Below are 8,478 nucleotides of genomic sequence, written 5' to 3'. Positions count from 1 at the left end.
AAAAAGTTCACAGGAAGAAAAGGGCGAGATGGGATACCCAGGAGGCTGAAAGGCATAAAACAGTCCTTAAAGAACAAGCAAGGAATGAAAGACCAAGGTAGCATGTCTTACAAAGAATTGTCTATGTCCCCCGACGTTCGTCTGCCTGCGGGGTTTAAAGTACCAAAGTTTAACTTGTATGATGGGTGTGGAGATCCGGTAGCCCATTTGAGGGATTATTACATTGAAATGAGAAGTATTGGCGAGAAAGATGACCTGTTGATGGCATATTTCAGTAAGAGCCTGACTGGGGCAGCTTTGGACTGGCATACTCGTCAAGATGTTGGTAAGTGGCCTACATTAGGTGACATGGCTCAAGATTTTGTTTTATACTTTCAATACAAATCAGGCATTACCCCAGACCGCTCCTCCCTATCTAGAATGGAAAAGAAGCCGGAGGAAAGCTTTAAAGAGTTTGGGCTCAGATGGAGGGAGCAAGCTGCTCGAGTCAGTACCCCGATTGGTGAAGAAGAAATGATTGAGCTTTTCCTACAAGCCCAGGGGCCCACCTACTTCATTCATTTAATCCCGGCCATGGGAAAGCCTTTCAATGATGTGTTAAAAATGGGGGAGATGATAGAAGAGGGAATCAAGTCCGGCAAAATCCTAAGCTATTCTGCATTGAAAGATACTACGAAAGACATTCAAAACATCCCAGTAAGTTTGGGTAGAAGAAAGAGAAATAGAAAAGATGATCCGATGGGCCTTCCTGCTCAACACTTCCAGCCTCGACATCGCCCCCGTGGATATCCTTGTGCACCAGATGACCCTCCCCAATGTTACTTCTCTCCGCAGAACTCCCAAAGTCGTACATCACTTTCCCAGTACCCAGCTCCACAAAATGCCTATCCACCCCCACGAGCCTACCGAAGCCCTCCTGAATCAGGTTTTTGGCCCAACCAAGCATTTAAGAATGAGAGGTTGCAGAAGAAGAAATCCTTCACTCCATTGGGAGAATCCTATACCAGTTTGTTCCACAGGTTGCGACAATTGGGTATGCTGAGTTCGACGAGCCAAAACTACCAAATCCTCCCCCGAGGAATCTTGATCACTCTATGAGTTGCGAATATTGTTCCAGTGCTCCGGGGCACGACACAGAGAAATGCTGGCAATTGAAAACAGTTATTCAAGAGCTCATTGATACTAATCGGATTGAGGTCCAAGCTCCGGAGGCGCCCAATATCAACTAAAATCTGTTGTCGGCCTATCATGAGACAAATATGATCGAGATAGTGCATAGGGGAGGGGAGCCTAAGAAGCCTTCACAGACCGTCATGATGATTTGGTCCAGTGAAGTCAGGCCGGTTGAAAAGCCAACAAGTGAGAAATTAGTGATCAGGTTGAGCGGGGCAAATAGTGAACCATCTGCAGTAGTCAAGAAGGGGACCCCAAGTGATGTGGCAGTAAAACAAGAAAGATCAAAAGTGGTTGTGCCAGGAGTGGCGAACAAGCCTGTTGTAATTGTGGAGGGTGCCCGCATTGATCCTTTCATTATCAAGCCGGTAACTCAATTACCGATAGTCAACAACAAGGTGGTCCCGTGGAATTATGAACAAGTGACAGTGATTTACAAGGAGAAAGAGGTTAAAGAAGAAGTTTGTAAGACCCATGGTTTGACGCGATCGGGGAGATGCTTTGCCCCCGAAGAGTTGAGAAAAGCTAAGATCTCCAAAGATAACCCTGTGCTAGTGAAGAAAGCTGTGACTGAGGAAGAAGTAGAGGAATTCTTGAGAAAGATGAAAGTGCAGGACTATTCCATTGTGGAGCAGTTGAGGAAGACACCGGCTCAGATTTCACTATTGTCATTATTGATTCATTCAGACGAGCATCGTCGGGCTTTGATAAAGATCCTGAATGAGGCCCACGTTCCTGACAGAATCTCAGTAAACCACTTGGAAAAGATAGCTAACAAGATATTTGAGGTAAACAGAGTCACTTTTTCAGATGATGAGTTGCCCGTGGAGGGTAATGAGCACAATAGAGCCCTCTATCTTATGGTGCAATGCGAAGATTCTGTGGTTACTCGGGTACTGGTAGACAATGGTTCTAGTGCAAACATTTGCCCTCTCCCCACTCTGAACAAGTTGAAGGTGGATGAAAGAATTCACAAGAACAGTATCTGCATTTGGGGATTCGACGGTGGAGGGAAAGATTCAGTCGGGGACATAGTGCTTGAGCTTACAATAGGGCCAGTTGAATTTACCATGGAGTTCCAGGTACTCGATGAGGATGTTTCTTACAATCTGCTGTTAGGTCGACCCTGGATTCGTGCTGCCAAAGCAGTCCCGTCTATTCTGCATCAAATGGTTAAGTTTGAATGGGATAAACATGAAATTATTGTGCACGGCGAAGATAATCGGTGTGCTCATAGTGATGCTATTGTGCCGTTTATTGAGTTTGAAGACGACAAGGGGCCATGGGTTTATCAGGTTTTTGACACGGTATCGGTAGAGAAAATTCTAGAAGGGAAGTGCGTTCCAACTCCGAGGGTAGCTGCTGTATCAGTCATGGTAGTCGTTGAAATGTTGAAAAATGGTTTTGTACCGGGCAAGGGTTTGGGTGTATCTCTGCAAGGTATCGTACAACCGGTGTCTCTCCCCAAAACTTGGATACATTTGGTTTGGGGTTCAAGCCCACAATTGTGGACGTGAAAAGAGTCAGAAAGTTGAAACATAGGGCCTGGATCCTCCCAAAGCCCATCCCATGACTCTCCAGATCATTTGTCAGGCTTGGCACCAAGAAACGCCCAGTAACAACAGTTCCCAGTTCTGTGGTTGGTCCTGATAAAGAGTTGATTGAAAGGTTCGAGAAGTTATTCGATGATGTGAACATGGTGGAAGCTGGAGAGGGTTCTAGGAAGGCGGATGTGCAATTTGTTGGGCCCAGTGCAAAGATTAACAATTGGGAAGCTACTCTTCTCCCCACTAGGAAGGAGTTTTGGTAGTTTGCTTTGATTTTCTTTCAGTTTATCTAGATTATTCCAGGGTTGTAATTCAGATTCTATGTTCCGTCCATTTGGATGTATAAACCTTGTTATCTTATAATTTCAATGAAAGGCAATTTCACTTTTTCCTCATTCCTGATAGTTTTATTTTTGTTTTATTTTCTTCCTTATACAGTTCTTTTTATGCTGGGTTCAATAACATGACATACATGAGGAATCTTCGGCCCAGTCTTAAAAGCCAATCTAATTCTGAAATAGTAATTCAAGAAATAGAGTGTGATGATAAATCGGAATATGATGAGGATGAGGCCTTTGAAGAGATTAGTAAAGAATTAAGCCATTTTGAAGAAAAACCCAAGCCTAACCTGAGTGATACAGAAACAATCAATTTAGGGGACCCAGATAATATCAAAGAAACTAAGATAAGTGTCCATCTTGAACCTCAACTCAGGGAGGAGATAGTTAAAGCGTTATTTGAGTACAAAGACGTCTTTGCATGGTCATATGATGACATGCCGGGTTTAAGCACTGACTTGGTGGTTCACAAATTGCCCACTGACCCGGCATTCCCTCCTGTCAAGTAGAAGCTGAGGAAATTTAAAACTGATATAAGTGTGAAGATCAAAGAAGAGGTCACCAAACAGTTCGATGCAAAAGTCATTCGGGTCACTCGGTATCCCACTTGGTTAGACAATGTAGTACCTGTGCCAAAGAAGGATGGCAATACCAGGGTGTGTATTGATTACCGTGATCTCAACAAGACGAGCCCTAAGGACAACTTTCCACTACCAAATATCCACATTTTGATTGACAATTGCGCCAAACATGAGACTGGGTCTTTTATGGATTGCTATGAGGGCTATCATCAAATCCTAATGGATAAGGAAGATGTAGAGAAGACATCATTCATCACGCCATGGGGAACATACTGCTACAGGGTCATGCCTTTCGGTTTGAAAAATGCTGGGGCATCTTACATGAGGACAATGACAACCATATTCCACGACATGATACACAAGGAGATCGAGGTTTATGTGGATGATGTAATCGTAAAGTCTAGAAAGCAGTCCGATCATGTCAAAGATTTGAGAAAATTCTTCCAAAGGCTTCGCAGGTACAATCTTAAGCTCAATCCTGCAAAATGCGCATTTGGTGTGCCATCTGGAAAATTGTTGGGATTCATAGTCAGCCGTCGAGGCATTGAATTGGACCCGTCAAAGATTAAAGCTATCCAAAAATTTCCACCTCCAAGGAACAAGACTGAAGTGATGAGTCTATTAGGGAGGTTGAACTACATCAACAGGTTTATTGCTCAGCTTACGACAACTTGTGAGCCTATCTTCAAACTGTTAAAGAAGGATGCTGCGGTCAAATGGACAGATGAGTGTCAAGAAGCATTTGATAAGATAAAGGGGTACTTGTCAAACCCACCTGTGTTGGTGCCACCGGAACCGAGGAGACCTTTAATTCTATATTTGACAGTCCTGGACAATTCATTTGGTTGTGTGTTGGGTCAGCATGACATCACCGATAGGAAGGAGCATGCCATCTATTATCTCAGCAAGAAGTTCACATCATACGAGGTTAAGTACACTCACCTTGAGAGGACATGTTGCACCCTAACTTGGGTAGCACAGAAGTTGAAGCACTATTTGTCATCTTACACTACTTACCTCATCTCTCGTTTGGGTCCATTAAAGTATATCTTTCAGAAACCAATGCCTACAGGGAGACTCGCAAAGTGGCAGATCTTGCTCACAGAATTTGACATTGTCTATGTGACTAGGACTGCGATGAAAGCCCAGGCATTGGCCGATCATTTGGCTGAGAACCCAGTGGATGAAGAATATGAGCCTTTAAAGACTTACTTCCCTGATGAAGAGGTAATGCATATTGATGAGTTGGAACCAGTTGGAGAGCTAGGTTGGAAACTTTTCTTCGATGGAGCTGCTAACATGAAAGGCGTCGGGATAAGGGCTGTACTTATTTCTAAAACAACGCATCACTACCCTGTTACGGCTCAACTTAGTTTCTACTGTACTAACAACATGGCTGAGTACGAGGCATGGATTTTGGGTTTGAGGTTGACTGCAGACATGGTTGTCCAGGAAGTCTTGGTCTTGGGAGACTCGGACCTTTTGGTACACCAGATCCAAGGAGAATGGGAAACACGGGATTTAAAACTCATATCGTACCGGCAATATTTGCATGATCTTTGCCAATGATTTCGATCAATAGAGTTCAGGCATATTCCAAGGATCCATAATGAGGTTGCTGATGCTTTGGCTACCCTGGCATCAATGTTACATCATCCAGATAAGGCTTATGTGGACCCTTTGTATATTCAGGTCCATGATCAGCATGCTTATTGTAATGTGGTGGAAGAAGAACTTGATGGTGAGCCTTGGTTTCATGATATCAAGGAATATATCAGAATGTGGGTGTATCCAATACAAGCCACAGGTGATCATAAGAGAACAATTCGACGGTTGGCAAGCGGATTTTTCTTCAGTGGAAGGGTTTTGTACAAAAGGACTCCGGATCTTGGACTGTTAAGATGCATAGATGCTAGACAGGCCACAATTATCATGACCGAAGTACATTCTGGAGTCTGTGGACCGCATATGAGTGGCTACGTGCTGGCAAAGAAGATTTTCCGAGCAGGTTATTATTGGCTCACTATGGAGCGAGATTGTATCAGTTTCGTGTGCAAGTGTCATCAGTGCCAAGTGCATGGAGATTTGATTCATTCTCCACCATTTGAATGGGACACAATGTCTGCACCATGGCCTTTTGTTGCGTGGGGTAAGGATGTCATTGGACTAGTTGAGCCAACAGCATCAAATGGGCACAGGTTCATTCTGGTGGCCATCGATTATTTCACCAAGTGGGTTGAGGCTAAAACGTTCAAGTTTGTGACCAAGAAAGCGATGGTCGATTTTGTGAACTCAAATATCATTTGTCGGTTCGGGATCCCAAAGGTGATCATCACAGATAACGGTGCTAATCTCAACAGTCATTTGATGAAAGAGGCATGTCAACAGTTTAAGATTACCCATCGCAATTTCACCCCATATCGCCCCAAGGCGAATGGAGCAGGCGAGGCAGCCAACAAGAACATAAAGAAGATACTTCAGAAAATGGTGGAAGGTTCCAGGCAATGGCATGAGAAGCTGCCTTTTGCATTGTTGGGTTATCGCACTACTGTTCATACTTCAGTAGGGGAAACTCCTTATTTGTTGGAATATGGCACGGAAGTAGTGATACCCGCGGAAGTTGAAATCCCATCCCTTCGGATTATTGCTGAGGCCGGAATTGATGATGATGAATGGGCCAAAACCCGCATGGAGAAACTGAGTTTGATTGATGAGAAAAGATTAGTAGCAGTGTGTCATGGCCAGTTGTATCAATAGAGAATGGCAAGAGCATATAATAAGAAGGTGCGTCCACCGAAGTTTGAAGTGGGTCAGTTAGTATTGAAACACATCCTTCCTCATCAGGCTGAAGCAAAAGGCAAGTTCGCCCCAAACTGGCAGGGGCTGTTCGTCGTAACAAGAGTGTTGTCCAATGGTGCTTTGTATTTAACAGATATAGAAGGTAAATGTATAGAAATGGTTATCAATTATGATGCAGTCAAAAGATATTATGTATAATTTCTTTTGTTAAATTGTATTTGTTTGTACTTGGCATATTTTGAAGATTGGAATGACGAAGGCATTTTGTTCTGCTATCTAAACACTCTATCCTTTGTTACCCCTTTCAAACCTTATTTATTTCCTTTCATACCCCTCTTTTGGAATCAGTGGCAAAATTCAGAAATGCGAGAGCAAAAGATAAGTAAGGGAAAAGAATGAAAAGAGAAAGAAAAGAATGGAAAAAAAAAGAGAAAAAGAAAAAGAGAAAAAGAAGGAAAATCAACACAAGAAAAACATAGAAGAAGAAGAAGAAAGGGAAAAGAAAAGAAAAGAAAAAGGAAAAGTCACAACAACAAAGCAATTTCTATGACATGAACTACGTTCGACCTGATTCCTTTTTAGGATACATAGGCAGCCTCACGGTTTGGTCCCATCAAAACAAAAATCCAAAAGTCCCCAAGCAAAGAAACTGGGGCAGAAGTTGTGGTTGTTGTAAGAAATCTGATTCCGAAAGTTGTAATTTTGAACCCATTTGAATTGTTTTGAGCCTTGATACCCTTTCTTTCTAACCCTATCTAAAAGCCCACATTATGGTCCAAAGAAAGACCTTCTGATTAGTCTTCGAGAGATGCCAAGTCGAGCAAGTAGAAGTGATTCATATCAGGGGCAACACTCTGGTCCAAGCAGGAAAATGAAAAAATGAGAGAGTCTTATTGGTGAAAACCCTCACGGGCACCGTAAGGTGACATGAGCTGAGAGAAATAAAAAATGAGAGTCTTACTGGTGAAAACCTTCGCGGGCACCTTGAGGCGAAAGTGAGTTGAGAGATGAACAGATGAGAGAGGTCTATTGGTGGAAACTCTTCAGGGCACCGCAGGTCAAACAAGGTCAAGGTTTTGGCGAAGAAATTGGGTTTTGAAGATCTCGGGGCAAAGTACGACAACTGAAAGTTGATTGGTTGGACAGATTTGGCCAATTAATCCAAAATTCATGTCATGATAATTGGTGCCAGCTGCTCTACTCAGATAAGTCTCTGTTCTTTTCCCCCTTCAGATAGTCTTCCAGTTTTTGGATTTTTCTTATCCTTAACTCTGAAAGTCATTGCATTTCATTTCATTCGGGTTTATTTCTCTAAGATGTTCCCAATGTCAATTCTATTTAAGCAAATAAGAAGGAATTTCAAAGTTTACTTCCAACTTCCAAAATTGCACAAGGCATAGGGCGGTCAATGCATTGCTAGAGATAGTACGATGTGAAATGGGATATAAAAGGTCAGTGGAAGTTCCATCGGTGAAACGGTTTAGTAATTTTGTGGGAAATGCAGAGGTTCAAACAGATGGGTCAGAGATGTAACACAACGGTTTGGGTATAGAACACTCGGGTCATCCAAAGTCATAGGGATTTGAAAGTCAGTAGGGAAGTCAAGCGGTTCTTGGCCAGTTCAGGGGAAGTCAGTCAAAATAAAGCACTACAGCGGGAAGGCCACTTTCAGCAAGAATACCACAAACTAACCACCACATTTTAAACTGACAAGATTTTTCTGTGATTGAAACAGGGGCAGAAAGTTTCAATTGTTTCGGAGAAACCCTCCGTAGGGGAAAAGCAAGCACCAGACAGGTTTGATTTTTGACTTTCAGGACCCTCCTAAAAAATGGGACTTAGTTAAAATTCAAAACATTCATGAGTAGCAAGATCTAGCATAAATGCACTCCAAAGAAATATAAGTTGGTTTCAAAGTTTTCATGCTTGAGATAAGATTCAATTAAGGGCTTTCAGGACCCTCCTGGATAATGGGACTTAGCTTTAAGACTTTCTTTAGATAACAAGATTTAGCGTAGGCTCTGCTGTAGGGTAGTATAA

Source organism: Nicotiana tabacum, chromosome 6, assembly GCF_000715075.1.
Source record: "Nicotiana tabacum cultivar K326 chromosome 6, ASM71507v2, whole genome shotgun sequence".
NCBI lineage: Eukaryota > Viridiplantae > Streptophyta > Magnoliopsida > Solanales > Solanaceae > Nicotiana > Nicotiana tabacum.
Note: the sequence above shows the minus strand (reverse complement) of the source record.